Source organism: Arvicola amphibius, chromosome 12, assembly GCF_903992535.2.
Source record: "Arvicola amphibius chromosome 12, mArvAmp1.2, whole genome shotgun sequence".
NCBI classification, from domain to species: domain Eukaryota; kingdom Metazoa; phylum Chordata; class Mammalia; order Rodentia; family Cricetidae; genus Arvicola; species Arvicola amphibius.
In genome coordinates, this window is record NC_052058.2 from 131,472,762 (window position 1) to 131,494,966 (window position 22,205).

The 22,205-nt window shown below is 38.8% G+C and overlaps 1 long non-coding RNA gene across 1 annotated transcript in view; it reads right to left on the reverse strand.

The window, feature by feature from the left end:
• Window positions 1-1,491: 1,491 nt before the first annotated feature.
• The window catches only part of LOC119802437, a 37,214-nt gene continuing 16,500 nt past the window's right edge, over window positions 1,492-22,205 (reverse strand). Inside the window, exon 3 of the long non-coding RNA XR_005283433.1 lies at window positions 1,492-1,587. This is a non-coding gene — a long non-coding RNA (uncharacterized LOC119802437). The remainder of the gene's footprint in view (window positions 1,588-22,205) is intronic.

Genomic DNA, 22,205 nt, shown 5'->3' on the forward strand with positions numbered 1-22,205 from the left:
ATGTAGTGTTTACTGTACATATATGATCACATATCAAATTACATGGACATCTAACAAAGGGGAAATAATCTAGCTCCTGCTCTTGTAAACTTTGCTTCAGCTGAAGATGAGCATCAACATTTACACACCAATGTTCCTCATTTACATGTTCAATATAAAATTCCTTACAGACAAGTGAAGTGTATTATTCTTAACTGTCCTATCTGTCGTCCCCGATATTTAATACAAAATATCCCTGGTACAAATCTTCAAGGTTTGGATTCCAACCATATTTGGCAGATGGATGTAACTTATATACCAAAATTTTCCCAGTTATTTTATGTTCATGTGACCATAGATACATTCTCCTCCATGATATGGGCTATGCCATTATCTGGGGAGACAATTGATCCTGTCATCACCCATATATTTAAAGCTTTTACAGCATTGGGGGTGCCACCCATAATAAAGACAGACAATGGGCCTACATACTCTTCTACAAAATTTTAGTGATTCTGTGATCATTATATTAAACATGTGACTGGCATAGAATATAACCCTCAAGGTCAAGCCATTGTAAAAAAGAGCTTATGCTACATTAAAGCAACAAATTTAAAAAAACTAAAAAGGAGGAAGATGCAGGATTTGGGCTTTACAGAATAATCCTAGAGCTATTATGCATCAGGCTTTGTTTATTTTTAACTTTTTGAATTTACCACAAGGAGACATTCTGACTAGAGCAGAGAAGCATTTTAAGTCTGAAAAATCCCAGGCTTTGGAGCCAGCTTCTTTTAAGGAAATTTGGGCAAAAACTACTGATGCTGAATGGGTTCTGGTGCACTTGTTGGTAGATGGAAAGGGGTATGGTCTTGTGTCTTGTCAGGATGGCCTTCAGCAGTGGATTCCAGGCCGCTGGATCAAGGCCTAAAGGATTGATTAAAACGACTATGCAAAGAAAAATGGAATCGAGGGGAAAGAGGACAATCTTGAGGTGCTGGTGGCAGCAATGGCCCAGGTGTTATTGGCCAGAAAATATCATCGGCATGTTAAAGCTCCTTGCCTACCTGGGAGCAAATTAAATCTCTCACTGCTGATGGTCAAGCTGTTTTGCAGAGGTGTGATAAACCTGTTACAGCCGAGAATCTTTTCCTGACCTTGTGTGCTTTACTGATGGTAACTTCTGCTGAAGCCAATGGCTCCAGCTACAAAGAACAACGAGACAGTTAACGGTCCTCAGTTTATGGCCTGGGGAGATGGGGGGATAAGTGGACCTTGGATGGCTACTCTACAATTTCCTGACGCTGGTCAGATGCATATTTGGAAGCTGACTGCTGCCTTAAAGACTGTGCATCTCTATAAGGGATCATTTTCTGGAACTGCTTCCAGTGCTTCTGTGTATAATTTTACTATGTGTAAAAGCTGGAACGTTACAGCCTGTGTTCCTTTGCCTTATCTACTGCTAATTGAGAACTTTGTTTTTTTTCTGAAAATATTTCTTGTGTCAACTGTACATTATACACTTGCTTAATTATATTCCTTTAAATGGTCCATCATCAGTCCATCATCCGTCCATCATGATTGTGAAGCAACGACCCTACATCTGGTTCCCTGTAAAGTTAAATAGACCTTGGTCATCTAATCCTCTGAATCAGTTAACAGTAGAGTTTTTTTTTTTTTTTTTTTTTTTAGAAATCGCTTGCTTGTAGTAAAAGATTTATTGGAATGATTGTTGCTGTATTATTGAGGCCAATTTCAGTCATGACGCTAGCCACGGTATCTGGAATGGCCTTGCACAATTCATTGCAGACTAAGCATTATGTTAAAGCTTGGCATAAAGATTCTCATGAACTTTGGTCCCAGCAAGATGGAATTGATGCAAAATGAAGTTGATGCCTTAAAACAAATGGTATCCTGGAAAAAAAGGTGATGATGTTAAAAAAGGAACAAACCTAGTTTGATTCGTGATTTGAGTATTATTAAAAGAACACTGGCTTTACAATAAAGTATACAGTTGTGTCTCCTACTCTGCATCCCCTGTGTCCTGATTTCTGCGACACTACCCAGGGCCATCCATAACCAAGGAGGTTGGGGAAGGGTCCCCAACAGGTACACCCAGTGAAACAGTCTACCTGAGCTAATGGGAGCTCACCAATGCCATCCAGACTGAGGAGAAACAAGCATAGGACAAAACTAGTTCCTCTGAATATGGTTAACAGTTGCATGGCTGGGGCAGACTAAGGGGACAATGGCAGTGGCACTAAGATTTATCCCTACTGCATGTACTGACTTTTTAGGAACCTATTCTCTTTGGATGTAGACCTTGCTCAGCCTAGATATAGTAGGGAGGGCCTTGTACATTCCCCAAAGCAATGTACCTTACCTTCACTGAGGAGTGGATGAGGGGTGGGGTGGGAAGGTGTGTGGAGGTAACGGGAGGAGGGAAGGGAGTGGGAACTTGAATTGACATATATAATGAATAAAGAGAGTCTGTGTTCTTTTTAAAAAATATGAAAAGAAAAATTTGTGTTCTATGATCAAAGAACCGTAAGACTTTCTGTAAGAAAGATCTAGACAGAAAAAAAAAAAAAGAACTCTAGGTGGGTTGCACAATTTAAAATACACACAGGACAATGTCTCAGTTATAATGTATATATCAGTTGTTATTGATACTTTCTGGAATTGGTGGGCAAACTCTTCTTTCTGAACACACCACGTTTAAAACAGAGGATTTGCAGAAATTGATCTGGAACTAACCTATAGATATTTTATCTGATGACTAGAGCTCATAATGCCTAGATGTGGTTTGCAAGCTGCCAAGGGAGAAATTCAATCAATAGTCCTACCCAAATGTAAATACTGTCATGGAGAATGAATCATTATACCCAACCCAGGTTCTTGTGTCCAAAATCAGTAAAACATGGATGGCATTGCAATGTTCTGTTGACAGTTTGATCCATGGTTCCTGTAGTTTCCATATGCTGAGCTTAATATGAAGAGAAAACTTCTTAAGCACATATGTACAAATTGAGACTTAGTAGGATGGCATCTTGGTCAAGGATACCATTCATATTGTGCTCCTAAAGGTTGAAAAGGTTGAGATGCTGCTGGAAAAGCAAGTTAAAATGTTTTACAATTAAAGCCCTTTTTTCAAAGTGTGACTTGATCAAAATTTTAAGATTCTTAGAGCAATTTTCTCTGCAAATTACACTTTTGAACTTTACTTCTGCTTTCCTTGTTGGTTTTTCTTTCTATTTTGATTAATTTTTTATTAAATATAGATTCTTCTCCCATACAAAATATAATAACCTTAGATTCCTCTAGTCCTCCCAGCTCCCAGAGCTACCCCAGCTCCCCACCATACACTTCCCCTGTTTCTTTCTGAACCCTCTCCCTTTGCTTCCTTTCAGAAAGGAGCAGGTCTTCAATGGATAAAAACCAAACACAACACAACAAGATAGAAAAGACAAGGCAAATGACCTTATATGGAGGCTGGATAAGATAACTCAACAAAAGGATAAAACTCCTATGAGCATTCAAAACAGTCGGAGATACAGCAGCTTGCACTGTTAATAAACCCACAAAACACCTAGCTAACACCTGTAACACATAGGCAAAAGGTTTGAGGCAGACTCTTGCAGGCCCAGTTATTCCCTCTTCAGTCTCTGTGAGGCACATGAATGCTACTTAACAAATCTACAAAGTCATATTCTGCTAGTGTTCTCAATAGCCTCTGTCTCCTAAAATCTTTCCTCCCTCTCTTCTGTAGGTTTCCCTGAGCTCTGAAAAGAAGGAACAAATGGAGATCTCCAATTTTGACTTTTGCTTGGCACAATGTATGTCTATGGGTCTCTGCTGCTGGAGGAAGTCTCTCTGATAGCTACTGGCAAAGAGGCCTATTCATAAGCATAACAGAATATCATTAGGAATTATTTCATTGATTGTTTTGGCAGTCCTGTCTCATTATACCCTAGGTGAGATTATCATTTTCTTTGTAGATTTGAAAAAAAAATCAATAGTAGCCCTACACAAGACTTTAATTTTTTTTTGTTTGGAAATTTCTTCCATGAAAAAATTACTCCATTACTTTTAATTTTGGTAATGTGCAAATTCTCAAAAGATAAGCAGGAATCAACCAGATTATTTTTGTCAAAATACTGCAGACATGTTCTTTAGCTCACTTGGTAATAGAAACACTATTTGCATTGAAACCTCATGAACTGAATGTACTGTTGGCTATTTTACTCTTAGCACTCCCCCAAGAATGGCCCATTAAGCACTGCATATACCACTACAAGGATCACTCAGCCAAATGCATCATATCCTCCCTTATTTTTCTAAGAAAATAATATGGTCAGATTCATCACACCATTATCCTTCACCTGGTACAGTTTCTTCAATACTTTATAACCTATGATGAAATGTCATGAACAAAAACAATTAAGATGGAAAAGCATCTTATTTTAGCAATGGTTCAAGAAAGAATATCATGGAGTGGAGTCCAGGGCCTAAAACAGGGAACTAGGTGAGCACATTTACATGAATGCACTTAAATGAAGAAGCCATGATATAATGATGTCAAAATTAAATTTAAAAAGTTAAAAAGAATATATTACAGTGTGGCTCTTATATTTCTTCTATTATCATATTAAAAGTTAAGGGTTGAAATTGATACAAATTATTTTTCAGAAAAATAATAAATATTTGATTTTTGATTAGAACTGTATTTAACTCTGAATATAGCATAAGGGAATTCAAATATAATTAGAAAGATATTAGTTTGGGAAAGTGACAGTAGCAGATTCTCCTCTAGAGTCTATTATATTCACAGCAGGAAATAGAGATTATGACAGAATTTCACAGATGATCAAAGTGTTTCCTAGTTCCAAAAATGATCTATGTAATGAGCATATAAGTTGGCATCCCAATATATATGCAGATATGCAGGGGGGATTCACAAGATCATACACCTAGAGGAGTGGCTACTATCAATGCCTTCTGAGAGAGGGAGAATGAGTTCTTTCTAGAGATGAGCTCTTTGGTAGTCTAATTAATCCTTCATGATCAGTCCTAAACACACACACACACACACACATCTAAACATAGTAATTAATAGTATTTTGACTTTATAGGATAAAAACACATATACATAAACAGAGAAATTAGTTATAAATATAGATATAAAAGATAGATGATAGATAGATAGATAGATAGATAGATAGATAGATAGATAGCCTGATACTGTGAGAAAAATCATGCCTGACATCTCTGATGTACAAGCACCCCATACAAATTATCAACTCTCTGTTGCTGGGGGTTCCTAAAATGCTTGGGGTCATAAAATGCGGAATTATTTTTTTCTCTTATCGCAATTTATTTTTTAAAACAATCTTTTGTCATTCTGCAGACCAATCCCACTCCTACCCTCCTCCTGCTCTACCAAACTTCCATGCTACCCACCTCCATCTACTCCTCAGAGAGGGTATGGCTTCCCATGGGGAGTCAACAAAGTCTGGAGCATTATTTTGCAGCAGAACTAAGGACATGAACTCTTTATCTAGACTGAGAAAGGTATCCCTCCAATGAGAATGGGCTCCAAAGAGCTTGTTCAAGTGCTATGGAGAAATCCTGGACCCACTGCCAATGGCTCCACAGACTACCCTAGACACACAATTGTCACCCACATTCATAGGGCCTAGTTTGGTACTATGCAGGCTCCCCAGCTGTCAGTCCAAAGTCAACGAATTCAATCTAGCTCAGGTCAGGTGTTTTTGTGGGTATCCCCATCATGATCTTGATCACTTTGCTTATATTATTGCTCCTCCCTTTCTTCAAATGGACTCTGGGAATTCAGCCAAGTACATAGCTGTGTATCTCTGCATCTACTTCTATCAATTGCTGGGTGAAGATTCTATGACGACATTTAATGTACTCATCAATCTGATGATAGGGGAGGACTCGTTTAGGTACCTTATACACTCTTACTTAGGTTTTGAGCTGGGGTCATTCTTTGTGGATTCCTGGGAATTTCTCTACTGCTCCCTATTGACTCTGTCAGTCAACGTGTCTCTTTCCATGTTCTCCCTCTCTGTGCTTCCCCATTTCAGCCATCCTGTTCCCTCATGTTCTCTTCCTCTCTTCCCCATCACTTCCTAACTTTAAGACCTCATTCTCCACTTTATGTTTTCCACAGGGCTGTTTTCTACATTGCACAAGGAAGCATATATACATTCCTTTCATGTATATTCTCCTCTATGGGTTCCAGCCTCTAACCTCATTCAATTCCTGATATTGGAATTTCAACACTGACTGGGTAGTGCTCTTTTAATCCCATTCTGCCAAATAGAAGTCAAGGACATAGGAAAGCTGCCAATCAGAAAATCACAATCGTGACAAGCAATGATGATCCATTTATAAGTCTCTTCATCCAGCTAAAATGATGCATAGCAATGATTCCCCTGATTTAGTGTATGAATCTGTGAAATAGTATGGACTCTTGCCCCATATTTTGCATGGTGGGACATGAAGCCATGTCTGTACAATGGAACTCTGAAAATGGAAATGGGGATCTTGAGGGCCCATAGCACTGTCTCATAGAAATCAGAGCTTTTGTGAGCTTTGTGGTAGGAACACTGCTCCTCAAAGCTGGTTCTACTACTTGGCATGTCTCCAAAACAAGAATTTCAATTTTTTCATTGGTTAACAGGAAAAGCAGAGACTCTCTAAGGGGACAGAAGTCAATAATTAGCGAGAATTTGGATCTTTCCAACGTTAGCATTAAATGGGAAATCTGGAAAGGGTTACCACCTTCCAGTCCAGGACTCAAAAGTCTTTATGAAAGGAATCTAACCCTCTATATATGGGACTTAAGAAAGACACATTTTCTCTGTTTGTACCACTGGGCTCTGCAAGCTGTATAGCATAGCTGTATGAGCTGAGGGATGTGCTTTCTTTAATCTGTACTGGCCGCATACTTCAGCCAGCTGCCTGACCTGCTTTCAGATGGTGCATAGGCTACTCTTCTTCCACCTACATATCCAAACCTACAAGTTTTGGAACATTTGTACATCCTGCCACTGAAAGAGTCAATTATTGGATATTGTGACCCTCAGTGGAACAATCGGGAAATTGTTGTTGAAGCAGCAAATTCTCCTTCTCAGGGAAGCTTAATTGTAGTTCTCTGGATGTACTAATTTGCTCATATGACTGCCGTTAAGGAAAAAGGTTTCTTGGCTGGGCTACAATGTGCCATATAACTGTATTCTTGGCTTTCAAATTTAACTCTTAAAGACAGAGTAGGAGAAGTGATTGTAGAAGGAAGTGATGTTTTGCAGAAGTCCTCTGCCTGAGGCCCTCTATACTTTGATTGTAGCCAAAAAAATATGGATTTATTTGGCATACTGGCTAGTCAGTGTTAATAAAACAAGGAATGCTTCTTGGGTATAAATGGAGAAAAAGAAACAAAACAAACAAGGTTTGTAGAGATCAGAACGTGCATACAGATAAGCCCTGGAGAACTCAGGAGAATTAAACTCACTCCAGTGCATACTTCAAAGGAAAGAAATGGTAAAATGTCATTACAGGAATGCCGGAATGGGTGTAGTTTACAGTCTGGTAATCCTTTCCTCTCTGATGAGTCAGTCTCTGCCTGTGTCTTCCAGCATTTGTTTTACTTATCACAGACCATTTTCCCCTAAAACTTTGAGCATTGTTTCTATGCCATAAAACTCATCCTTGTGAGAAACATCACTTTAAGTTTGCAACAGCTTAAGTAACATCTGTGTTATCTCAGAATCAGGTCATTATGTTTGTTCCAGTCAATTATCTAGCTCCTTATCTGGAGCATTGTTTCAAACTCAACAAAAACTTTATAACAGGCAAAGCAATATGTAATTTATGAATAGTTTCAATGTAAACATGTCTTGAGCATTATTGTACTCCTGAGGTAAGTTAATTTTAATTTGGATACTTTTTTTCCAGAACTGTACTATGCAAAAATATACAAGCTGATGTCAGACTCTAGAAGTTCTAAACAGTTACTAAATCAGACATTTGGGTTTCATTCTTACATCGTCCTGATCATTTTTCCTTCCTGCTATAAAGTCTGCTGGGACATTTCCAAATGTGGGGCACATGTCACACTGTTTCTTATGGAAAAAGAAAAAGAAAAATTGTTTAAATAGAAATTAGGGATTTAAGAACCTCAATCTTCCCACTCAAAAGGGACAATGACCAAGAGTTAAACAGTGGAAGTTAACATGTTTTTTTCTCAATCCTTTGTGACAAAGCATTTAATAAAATTATTGAAATATTTCTTAAGGTCCAAAAGAACACACTATTCAGAGCAACATTTCTGACACTTCATATTCATAGAAACTAACACAAACAGAGTCAATGAAATAAGTAATCATATCCCTGTTAATTATTTTACAAGCTGGTGTACAATAATATATTCACTGGATACTCAGGGATGAGAAGTAAGCTGAGAAAGAGAAAATCTTCCCGCACGCATCTTGGCATGACTTCTCAGGGAGGGAAAAATGGATTCCAGTCATTCAGGTTTTCCAGTGGTCACAGAGACATAACTGTACTCTCGTTCTCTCCAGACAATATGCCTGGAACTCAAATTCTCCAATTCATTGCATTGTTTTTGGCCTCCAGCTTTTGGTGGATAAAAGCAAGTTCCAGGGAATAAGAGGTCTGGCTCCAGTGACACAGCATGAGACTGATGGCTCAGAACTTAATGTTTTGATTTATTTGTTGAAATTTGTTTAAATGTTTTATTTTCATTTCATAGAGGTTATTTATTTTTTTTTTTGGTTTTTCGAGACATAGAGGTTATTATTCAGCACAAAAGGTGTCTTCAAGGGAAATGTTTAGGTTTGTTTGTTTTGTTCCAAACATGAAAATAACTGAATATCAATATTTGATTCATAAAAGAAAAGAAATAAAAGACAGTCCACTTCTACTACAGATGCAATTACAACTAGGGAATAAATAAAGCATTCTTCCAATGCAGTTTAAATTTCGAGAGGTATTAGTCATTCGTTATATAGAAGATGTTATTTTTTATGTATGTATGTATGTATGTATGTATGTATGTATGTATGTATTTGGTTTTTCGAGACAGGGTTTCCCTGTAGTTTCTAGAGCCTCTCCTGGAACTAGCTCTTGTAGACCAGGCTGGTCTCAAACTCAGAGATCTGCCTGCCTCTGCCTCCCGAGTGCTGGGATTAAAGGTGTGCACCACCACCGCCTGGCTTGTTTGTTTGTTTGTTTGTTTATTCATTGGTTTTTTGAGACAGGGTTTCTCTGTAGTTTTGGAGCCTGTCCTGGAACTAGCTCTTGTAGAGCAGGTTGGATTTGAACTCACAGAGATCCACCCAAATCTTATTCCCAATATTAAAGACGTACACCACCAACACCAGCTTTAAGACAGTTTTAAAGTTGTCACATAGTTATTTTCAAATGTACTTCCTAAAATTTTGTAGGAGTGGCACCTGGCTCCCGCATGTTTAGCTTTACACCTGAAATAACAATACACAAATTGTATTCTTTTAAACATTGCCTGGCCCATTAGTTTCAGCCTCTTATTGGCTAATTTCATATCTTGCTTTAACCCATATTTAGCATTCTGTGTAGCACCATGAGGTGGTGGCTTACAGGGAAAGATTCTAGCCTATATCCCTCTAGGGTAGAAGAATCATGGCGACTCCCTGACTCAGCTTTCTTTCTCCCAGAATTCTGTTCTGTCTTCCCCGCCTACCTATGTTCTGACCTATCAGGCCCAGCAGTTTTCTTTATTAATTAACCAATGAAAGCAACAGATAGAAGACCCACCTATATCAAAATTTTACAAAGACAATTTTTATTGCTTTTGTAGATGTCCTTTCATTCAATAGGACTAGGAACATAAATTCTATAGTCAAATTCTGTATTCTCCACAAAAAGGATTGTACCCCAGCTCAATAGTCTGAAATTGATATAATCAATGATCTTTTATTAGATATTTCTCAGTCATTCAATATTTTAGTAAACCTCAGGGATGAATCAATGCAAGAATGTAAGAGACATCTTTCTTCTACATAAACTTTTTATATCAGGATTTGCAAATTCATTAGGTATGGATTAAAACTCTATATGATCTGTAACAAAAATTTATCTTAAACTAGTAACAGAAGGCTGAAAGCTAAATCTTTACATAAGTAACTTAAATTTGCTATAGCATGCTATCTATATGGTTCTTATATAAAAATTAGGTTTTCTCTATCATAATATGTAAAATAAATGACTTTTAGATAACAGGCATATGGCTTGTCTCAATGTTAGCTGATGGCACAGAGTAAAAAAAGGCTTTATGCCCAGCAGCCATCTTTACTAAGGTTAAAGAATACATGTCATATAATTTCACCATATTTTAAGATGACCATATGGTATTAACAATCAATGGCAGCACCCCTAATTCTTAGATGTTCTATGTACTGTGTTTATTATCCTTTCTTTCTTATAGAGTAATAGGTCACACAGATTTTTGAAATTGGTGATTGTTTTCCTTTTTTAATTTAGTTTTTTCCCTCTTACATCCCAACCCCAGGCCCTTCTCTCCTCTTCTCCTGCCCTACTTCTCCTTATTTCATCCCCCATCCACTTCTCAGAAGCTGTAAGTCTTTCCTTGGGGAGTCAACAAAGTCTGGCATACCAATATGAAGCAGGACCAAGCCCCTTCCCCTGTATCAAGGCTGAGCAAGGTTTCCCACCATAAAGAATGTGCACCAAAATGCCAAATCATGCACCTGGGATAAGTCCTGGTCCCATTGCCAGTGCCCCAGAAGATCAAGCCACACAAATGCCACTCACAATCAGGGCTTAGTTCAGTCTTATTCAGATTCTCCAGCTGTCACTCAGAGTCTGTGAACTCCTACTATCACTGGTCAGTTGTCTCTGTGATTTTCCCATCATGATCTTGACCCCACCTGATCATATGATTCCTCCTCCCTCTCTTCACATGTATAACAGTAAATTCATATGATTGTAAAGATCTCCTAAAGTGAACAAAATTTGACTTAGTGTTGCATATCTAACTACTTACGTGTTTGCTAACACCAGGCTTCTAAAATATTTAACTAAATAACAATATATATTTGATAAATCAGAAACATTTGAAAATTAAGATCTATAATTTCCTAAGGTATATGTAGACAATTATAGTCTAACAAAATTATATGTCTGACCTCCATGTCTTTTTGAGTATATTTATGAATTAAAGTTTCATTTTGATGTTAAGGGATTTTGTTTTTAAGGCTCAAACTTAACAGGAATAAAACTATAAAATCCTAATCATATAAAAGCTAACAACGTCTTATCATACAGGCATGCCAGGCCCTGCCCCATAGGGACCTGGAAGAGTGTATCACCCCCACATGCGTGATAGACAGTACCCTGACCTGCTATGTGGTCTCACGCTGTCAATTTAAAAGGCAAAATTCTACACACTCCTTGTCCTATTTTTTCTTCCTCTTTTTCTCTCCCACTCACTTCTCTCTAGTTCTATGCATCCCCATCTCTGTCTCTCTCTCTCTCCTCCTCCTCCTCTCTCCTCTTCCTTCTCTCTTCCCACAAGACCACTCTGTGCTCCCTTTCTCTCCCCCTCTCTTCCTTCATTTTCAACATTTCATTCCCTTCTCCCAATAAAACTCCCCATGTTAAGTCTGTCTACATGGAGTGCTTATCCCTCACCTGGCATGGTTTAGACTCAACCCACCAAGTAACATCTTGGGGCTGTATCATAACATTGGTGCAGTGAGAGACTCTGCAGTCTTGGCAAGTAGTTCCTCCTACCATGGCAATCTGAGGTGTGTCAAGAACCTGTCTGTAACCTTCAATCTGGTCACTCTTCCAACTGAAGGATCACTGGATACCTTTATCCAACACCTACTACAATCAATAGCAGAAAACTCCTTCCCCTTCATCTCTGGCGATGCTTCCATGAGTGAGGATTTATCTCTCAACCTTCGTTTATCACCTTTCAGCTACAACCACAAGCCCAAGTACACATCTCTCAGAAACAGAGCTCCTATTGACCTCTGTCTGTACATGATGATGCAGACTACAGTGCATTCCCACTGCCCACAGCTCCTGGACTTTTGGGTTTGACCCACTGGCCAGCTTGTGTTTTCTTGTCTGTCCATGCTGAGTTTCTGGGAAGCTGGAATTCAGCATTTGAATCTTATTTTCACCTTATTCACAGAAAATACACATGTCCCCAAACGACCCACTGATATCAATCCTCACAGCTGCTTATCAGCATCCCATATCTTAGAATTTCTTGGGAACCTTTACAACATTTTAACCAGTAATCTGGGAGATGGAAGAAGACACTTTATTTTTACCCTTATCTTCACTTTAAAATCTCCTTCTCTGTTCTCTCTCCCTGTGATGACTACAGGTAGGTAATGAGTCTGGACCAAATGTGCAGTTAGTGATCTGAACCTGGACCTCTCCTTGGCACGTATAGACCTTGCTGCAGCTTGAAGGTTTTGCATTACCACAACTCCACTCTGGACCATGATGTAGTCTAAGAGATGACAGGGCATAATTCTGGCCTGAATGATTCTGTTCTGTGCCACACCCACAGCCTAGACCAGGCTCTGCTGCCAAAGCAGTTGTATGCCACCAGGTTCCTTTCTCACCTCACAAATTATCTAATGCCTGTCTCAGCATAGGATCCTAGCTCCATCTGGGAGTATCTACTGTCTCCCTTCTTAAAGTTGTTTCAGTTGGCCCAATAAGAGCAGTGTGTGGCTCAGGATGCTAGGGAAGAATTTTTGTTTCCTATTTTTTTCATATGTATGGGGAAAATATTGGTAAAAAGTTGTATAAATGATGTGGCCTCGTGTGAGGGCTTCTGACTGTTTTGAATGCCTGGGTTCATGTGTTCTATATGTGTGCCTTGCTTATTGGGTATTGTTTAACATCTGTAAGTTTTCTGACTCCAGCTCTAAACAACATCACATCATCTGTAAATACCTTACATCATGTGGGCAGGAGCCATTTTTGCTAAGGGCAAAGACAGCACAGATGACCTAGCCACCATCTTTACTAAGGGTGGCCATGTGGACAACTGCCACTTTTAGCAAGGGCAAGTCTAAGCATTAACATTTGTCTGATCTAACAAATTTTTATTCCACTCCTACTTAATACAGAGAGAAAAACACACACACACACACACACACACACCATACATGTGTGTATGAGACTTGAATTTAACTTCAAATGTGTAATGTAGACTAGCTATTATTCTCTCTGTGTGTATGTAACTTTAATTAAACTGTGTATATGTGTGCATATTACTATTGTAAAAATGTTTTAAACAGTCACAATGAGCTCCTTTACACAGTTCTAATGAGCTCTGTTCATTATATCTCCTTCTAGAAAAAGAAAACAAGTCTCAAATATTTTTAATTGGTATGTAATTTTATATGATGTTAAAAACACGTGATTAGATCTGTTACAGCATACTGCATATATGATTCAACTCTCCTTTATAATGTTCTTTATGTCAAGATAAAAATTTAGGGTTATAGGAATCTATTCAGATTGTTAAAGAAGGAACAAGCTCTTCAATTTTAACCATGGTAAGTACTGACATAATCAATTACAGAGATAAATGTTTACCTTGTCCCCTACATGTTTTCAGTGTTAAACTTAAAGCTAGTAGCTAAAGACTAAGTTTATCTACTCAGATAAACCCAATAGATAAACAGTTCTCAAATGCTCAGAGATTTGCAGAATATGACACATAAAATATTTAATTAAAAAGGCATTTGTAATACGGAGACATGCCAGCTCCCGGAGCTTCCCTTATTTCCTCCAAAAAGGACAGATGGGAACAGAAGAACCTCCACCCAAAATTTGCTTGAAGCAAAAAGTGGCAGCACTAGCCATTGAGCAAACCTGCTTTTCACCTTAACTGTTGCAAACACCCTCTTCACATCATGGACAACAGGACACCAAGCAATAAAATACCTCAGATTGTCTAGATAAAGGGAGGCTAATCATCCTATAAATTCTTACTCCACAAAAGCCTGGAACCCTATGGGCCTACCTGTGTCAGCCAGAAGATGCATGTGTCCCTGAGATCTCTGACATAAGTGACTATGGAAGATCCAGGGGTGGCAGTCTATGTAACCAAGAAAGTTAGACTCTCTCATTTTTAATTGCTAATCCAGGTGGAATTTATCCTTCTCAAAACTCTGATACAATCTGATGACTAAACGAGTTGTAGCTTTTCAAATTTGGCAGCAGCAACCAGGGTTCCAGTTGCCTTCTCAGTTCTCTATGTTGGGTTCAGGTTTCCAGCTTCACTCTCCTAGAGCCAACAATAAGTCTAGACAGAGTTCACCTTGCTACCAGAGTCAAGACAGAGAAATAAACTTGTTGTATGAGGCCACTTATTATACTCCAGGCCATTCAGATTCCCAAAATAATCACACAGAAACCATATTATTTGCAATATTGTTTGGCCAATAGCTTCAGAGTATTTCTTACTAACTCATATCTTAAATTAGCCCATCTCCATTAACCTGTGTATTGCCCCAAGGCTGTGGCTTACAGGGTAAAGTTCTGGTGTCTGTCTCAAGCTGGGATACATGGTTTCTCTCTCACTCTACCTCATTTTTCCCAGCATTCAGTTTAGATTTTCCCACCTACTTCTCTGTTCTGCCCCACTCTGGTATACGTTTAAAGCAGTTTCTTTATTCAACAATGGTATTTACAGCATACAGAGAGGAATTCCACATCATAAACTCACCAAACACATATCAGTGCAACTTACTCTCATTCCTTTGATTAAAATAACGTACTTTGCAATGACAACCCTCAGCCATAAAATACCTGTGTCTCCTGTGCACTATGAGATGTCATGATGATGGGAAGGGTACACGTACTTTAAGGTTCAATTATGGAAACAAAAAATCCTAAGATATGAAGATCTAAGAGTGTTTTGGGTCTAAGAAGGCATTTAATGTGTGCAAATGTGTTCATAGATTTATGAAGGTGTGTGAATGAAAGTTATAGAGATCTGAGGATAAAAATGTCTTAAGAGCTGATGAAGAAAAAGTGATTTGAGACATTTGAAAGAATGAACAAATTCCAGATTTCCCCTCTTATTGTGCTACTGTTAAATTAACACTCCAAATGTACATAATCTAAACATTAATCAGGCTCTGTCAGAATGCTAAATATAATACTATCACTATATTATCATAGCTACAAGATCAGGACCTGATGGTTTCAATGCGGAATTCTACCAGAACTTCCAAGAAGACCTAATACCTATACTCCTTAAGGTATTTCATAATATAGAAACACAAGAGTCACTGCCAAAATCCTTCTATGAAGCTACAGTTACCCTGATACCTAAACCACACAAAGACTCAACCAAGAAAGAGAATTATAGGCCAATCTCACTCATGAACATTGACGCAAAAATTCTCAATAAAATACTGGCAAACCGAATCCAAGAACACATTAGAAAAATTATCCATTACGATCAAGTAGGCTTCATCCCAGAGATGCAGGGCTGGTTCAAAATACGAAAATCTATCAAGGTAATCCATCATATAAACAAACTGAAGGAAAAAAACCATATGGTCATCTCATTAGATGCTCAAAAAGCATTTGACAAAATTCAGCACCCTTTTATGATAAAGGTCTTGGAGAGATTAGGGATACAAGGGTCATTCCTAAATATAATAAAAGCTATTTACAGCAAGCCGACAGCTAACATCAAATTAAACGGAGAGAAACTCAAGGCTATCCCACTAAATTCAGGAACACGACAAGGCTGTCCACTCTCTCCTTATCTCTTCAATATAGTGCTTGAAGTTATAGCAATAGCAATAAGACAACATAAGGGAATCAAGGGGATTCAATTTGGAAAGGAAGAAGTTAAACTTTCATTATTTGCAGATGATATGATAGTGTACATAAGCGACCCCAAAAACACCACCAAAGAACTCCTACAGCTGATAAACTCCTTCAGTAACGTGGCAGGTTACAAGATCAACTCCAAAAAATCAGTCGCCCTCCTATACACAAAGGATAAGGAAGCAGAGAGGGAAATCAGAGAAGTATCACCTTTCACAATAGCCACAAATAGCATAAGATATCTGGGAGTATCTCTAACCAAGGAAGTGAAGGATTTATTTGACAAGAACTTTAAGTCTTTGAAGAAAGAAATTGAAGAGGATACCAGAAAATGGAAGGATCTCCCCTGCTCGTGGATTGGGAGGATCAACATAGTAAAAATGGCAATTCTACCAAAAGCAATCTATAGATTCAATGCAATCCCAATCAAGGTCCCATTAAAATTCTTCACAGAGATTGAGAGGACAATAATCAACTTTATATGGAAAAACAAGAAACCCAGGATAGCCAAAAAAATCTTATACAATAAAGGGCATCTTCAACAAATGGTGCTGGCATAACTGGATGTCAACCTGTAGAAGAATGAAAGTAGATCCATATCTATCACCATGCAGAAAACTCAAGTCCAAATGGATTAAAGACCTCAATATTAATTTGAACACATTGAGCTTGGTAGAGGAGAAAGTGGGAAGTACTCTACAACAAATGGGCACAGGGAACCGTTTCCTACACATAACCCCAGCTGCACAGACTTTAAGGGCAACGTTGAATAAATGGGACCTCCTGAAGTTGAGCAGCTTCTGTAAAGCAAAGGACATTGTCACTAAGACACAAAGGCAGCCTACTGACTGGGAAAAGATCTTCACCAACCCTGCAACTGACAAAGGTCTGATCTCTAAAATATATAAGGAACTCAAGAGACTAGACGGTAAAATGCCAATTAACCCAATTAAAAAATGGGGCACTGAACTGAACAGAGAATTCTCAACAGAAGAAGTTCGAATGGCCAAAAGACACTTAAGGTCATGCTCAACCTCCCTAGCTATCAGGGAAATGCAAATCAAAACAACTTTGAGATATCATCTTACACCTGTCAGATTGGCTAAAATCCAAAACACCAATAATAACCTTTGCTGGAGAGGTTGTGGGGTAAGGGGTACACTCATCCATTGCTGGTGGGAATGCAAACTTGTGCAACCACTTTGGAAAGCAGTGTGGCGGTTTCTCAGGAAATTTGGGATCAACCTACCCCAGGACCCAGCAATTCCACTATTTGGAATCTACCCAAGAGATGCCCAATCATACAACAAAAGCATATGCTCATCTATGTTCATAGCAGCATTATTTGTAATAGCCAGATCCTGGAAACAACCTAGATGCCCTTCAGTGGAAGAATGGATGAAGAAACTGTGGAATATATACATGCTAGAATACTACTCAGCGGTAAAAAACAATGATATCTTGAATTTTGCAGGCAAATGGATGGAAATAGAAAACACTATTCTGAGTGAGGTAACCCAGACCCATAAAGATGAACATGGGATGTACTCACTCATATTCGGTTTCTAGCCATAATTAAAGGACATCAAGCCTATAAATTTGGGATCCTTGAGAAGATAATAAGAAGGTGAACTCACAAAAAAAGATATAGTAATCCTCCTGGATATTGGAAGTAGACACGATCGCCAGGCAAAATTGGGAACTTGAGGGTTGGGCAAGACTGGGCCAAGGGAAGATGGGGAGAGAAAAGTGTGAAGGGGAGAACGGGGGGAGCTCGGAGGAATTGGGTGCTTGGGATATAGGAAGGGTAGATATGGGAGCGGGGAAGTATATATCTTAATTTAAGGAGCTACCTGAGGGTTGTCAAGAGACTTGACCCTAGAGGGGTTCCCAGGTTTCCAGGGAGACGCCCCCAGTTAGTTCCTTGGGCAGCTGCGGAGAGGGAGCCTGAAAAGGCCAGTTCCTATAGCCATACTGATGAATTTCTTGCATATCACCATAGAACCTCCACCTGACGATAGATGAAGAAAATGACAGAGCCCCACATTGGAGCACCGGACTGAGCTCCCAAGGTCCTGATGAGGAGCAGAAGGAGAGAGAACATGAGAAAGAAAGTCAGGACCGTGAGGGAACCTCCAGCTGGTGACAGATGGGGAAGGTGACTGAGCCCCACATTGGAGCACTGGACTGAGCTCCCAAGGTCCTGATGAGGAGCAGAAGGAGCGAGAACTTGAGGGAGAAAGTCAGGAACGAGAGGGGTGCGTTCACTCATGGAGACGGTGGGACAGAACTAATGGGATATCACCAACTCCAGTTGGAATGGGACTGATGGATCATGCGACCAAACCCGTCTCTCTGAATGTGGCCAACAGCGGGGGCTGACTGAGAAGCAAAGGACAATGGCTCTGGGCTCTGATTCTTCTGCATGGACGGGCTCTGTGGGAGCCTTCTCAGCTTGGTCGATCACCTTCCTGGACCTGGGGGGAGTTGGGAGGACATTGGTCTTAGCATAGAGTGGGGAACCCTGATGGCTCCTTGGCCTTGAGAGGGAGGGAGGGGAGGTATGGGTGAAGGGGAGGGGAGGGAAGGGGGAGAAGGAGGGGAGGGAAGGGGGAGGAGGAGGGGAGGGAGGGGGGAGGAGGAGGGAAGGAGATGGAAATTTTTAAATATAAAAAAAAATAAACCATGAAAAAAAAAGAAAAACAAACAAAAAAAAATTAGCAGACTGATGATCTAAACTCAAGTTACGTAGGTGATGTTAAATGTGATTTCAAACAAACACGAGTTAAACAAGAGGTAAAATGAAGAACCTATACACAAATATGCAAGCTAATCTGGTGTCAAGCCCTTCACCTTTTCTATTCTCTCAATGTAGAACACAATGTACTGCATTGCTAAGTCTTGCAATACTAGCATGTGTTTTTGAATGCTGCTTCTGACTGTTGTTTCTCCACAGAATATATCAAATTCTGACTACACATACATTATTCACATTCCAAGATCTTCTCTCTACTATGATACCAGATCATGAGCTTGGAAACCTCACTCTCCCATATTTACGAAGAAGGTACCACAGTAAGGCCATGGTAAATATACACTGGGTGAGTCACTATCATCCAGCATGCATGTTTATGCAAGCACACATACACTCTTACCTCAACAGTTACAGGACTTATTTATTCAGTATTTATGGAGCCCCTACTGTGTGTATTGACTTAATTTCATACATTAATTGTTCCTTGCTGCTGCAGGCAAGGGACCCACACTGAATGTGAGAAGTCACATAAGCCCTAGAGTAAACAATTATACCTCAAATTCTGAAGCCAGTCACAATATTTCTCAGCAGTTCTGCCTTGTGTGGTATCTTGCAAGCACTATAACATGACCACTCAAAAAACCAATGAGTTCTGTTCTTTGCTCAAAATACACAGAAAGCTTTGTTCTTCAGTGAAAACTGAAATTTCTCTCTGAATGAACTGCAAAGTCCCAGGGAGCTGAATACCTAAAAGAATACAGAAACTATATCAAACATCTAGGAAGTATAAGAACCATTATTTTCAAGGTTCATCTCAAGGTTCTAGGTGAGCAGATGCCTCTGTCACAGCTTCCTTTAATGGAGCACAGTTTTGGCTGTCTTGCTATTTTTTAAGTAATTAAAATTGTCAACTTATTGGAGTCCATGCCAGCCTAATTCAACAGGAATCAGAAAGGGGTACCTGGGAGGGGACATGAGGATACAGAAAATGGCAGATTAAGAGAAATGAAAACAGAAAGGTAGGATAGACCAGGAAGACTAAAGGTTAATACCAAACATCCACAAGCTTATTTCTCAGCCAACATATACACTAAACAAAGTCAAAAGACAAAACAAAGAGCAATAGAATTATCTAAATACCCCCTGCACTATCGTTGGGAAGAAACTAAAACATGAAAAAAAAAAAAAAAACATGTCAGTCAGCAGAACATCTTCTATTCTCTAATGAGTAGTGCCTCTGGCTGGAACACACCAGCTCAAGCCTAAAGAGAAAAATGTGCTCTTTTGACTGAGCAAAATGCTCTTTCTAGGGGCTAAAACAGATGTTATTCATAGACCTCAAGATTACTGGAAAATTCAGAGTAGGAAAGCAAGCTTGAACTCAAATGACTTCTTTAAGTTGGAAATGACTCTAGATGGAAACTGAGTCACACGTGTGTTCCCACAATGAGGCAGAGAAAAAAAAAGGGTCAGAAATTCAAGGCTAACTTGAGCAAGAACATGACAAAAGAAAAGAGAAAAAACTCGTCAACTTATTAGCCAATATTAACTTCCAAATACACTATTAAGCAGTCTGTCTATGTGAATAGCAGAGAAACACATCCAACCAACCTGCAGAACTGACTTGTCTTCTAAAGAAATAGACCCCATCCCCTCCTGGTAGGAGTTATAAAAATGTCTTCACCATCCAACTATGTCTTCAGGCAAACTGTCTTGACAGCAGTTTGCCAGGAATCTCATCCACCCTATGCTTCTATCATTCAGTATCATGTCAGTACTGAGTGACAGCTGTAGTGTTTGTGTAGCAGCAGGACAGAAAGATGTGAGAATGTAGGCCAAGGTTGTCACAGGAGAAGCAGAGCAGCAGTGACACAAGTACCTCCCTTTCTCACCCTACAGGAAGCGCTCAGTGATACCAGAACATGGTTATGGGCACAAAAGTTTCTAATCATCCATGGCAACCTGAACAGCTAACATTAACTGTGAGTACATACTACAAGATGGAACTAAATATGCTCCAAAGGTCTGAAGTGTTGCTGTTGCACAGAATGTTTGGGAGGATATAAACTAATATAGTTTAGATAGCTAGAGATCTTACAAATAACACGAAACCTTGGCTCAGGCTCCTTCTCTCTCTGACTTGGAACTAGCAAGCACCAACTATATGTCTGTCTCTGACTCAATCTAGGAAATAGCCCATAAATGTGCTCCCAACATTTGGGTAAAACTCTAAACTTCAATTCATCAAACAAGAAAAATCTCTCATAGGCATGACCACAGTTAACTAAATATAGATAATACCTAATAGGCTTCTCCATAGTTTCATTTCTGGTGTATTTCTTGTTCTTCTCAGATTGACAGTATAAACAACATGAGTCAAAGATGTAAGGAGTAATAAATGATACAGGAAAAATGTTCTCACAATGGTCAGAGGAAGATTCACACTATTGGGAAGTGAAAATATTTATGAGCTTTTACTAACATGTACTCCTCACGTCTAAAGTAACATTAGCAACAAATATATCCACAGTTCAGAAAAAAACACCAATAAAATACACAGATAATTTTTATTTCTATAATTACCTTTATTTTTATTCTCTGATCTTTGCTTTTGGTGGCTTGTCACCCAACTCCCAAATAAATGCATATATGGAGACTTATTCTTTCCTATGTATGCCTAGGCTTAGGTTGGTTATTTCTAGCCAGCTTTTCTTAAGTTATCCTGTCTATCTTTTGCCTCTGGACTTTTACCTTTCTATATACCTATCATTACTTTGTGTTCCATGACTTGCTGCGTAGCTGAGTAGCTGAACCCTGGAGTCCTCCTCTCCTCCATTTTGCTGCTTCTTCCTCTCTTCCCAGGTTTCTCTTTCTATTTATTCTCTCTGATTTTAGCCCCACCTCTCTGATCTTCCTGAGTATTTTCTGTTCAGTTCTTTATTAGACCAATTGGGTATCTTACACAGGCAGACTAACACAGCTTTGCAGAGTTAAACAAATGCAACCTGAATGAATTTAAGACATCGTTGAATCTTTGAAAAAATATTCTTAAAATATTATTTAAAAATAGCTAAAAATAAATAACATATCATAAAATCTTATCCGCATACATATTTCTCTACTACTCATTAAATCAACAAATAGCCCTGACATCCAATTTCAGAATTAAATATTTCACACATATTCAGCTAGTGAAAACTCAGGCCAAGGACATTGGTGCACCTGGGAAGAATGTCATGAGATCAGGGCTCTTCTTTAAGTCTAGTAGAGAAATACACTTGGGCCAACTTTTCTAGAGTATCCTGAATTTGCAGACATTGCAAATTATATATAGTTATTAACAAATAATGCTGTTTTCTTTGATACTATGACAATACAAAAAGATAATAAGAGTTTATTACCTGATGTTCATTGTAGCATTATTCAAAATTATTTAAAGTCACGGGGAACTTTAATGACCTGACAACTGCAAACAGTAAAGCAGGTAGAAGCTCCAGGATATGTCACTAAGATATTAGAAACCTTAGGGAAAATTTAGAGATTGTAG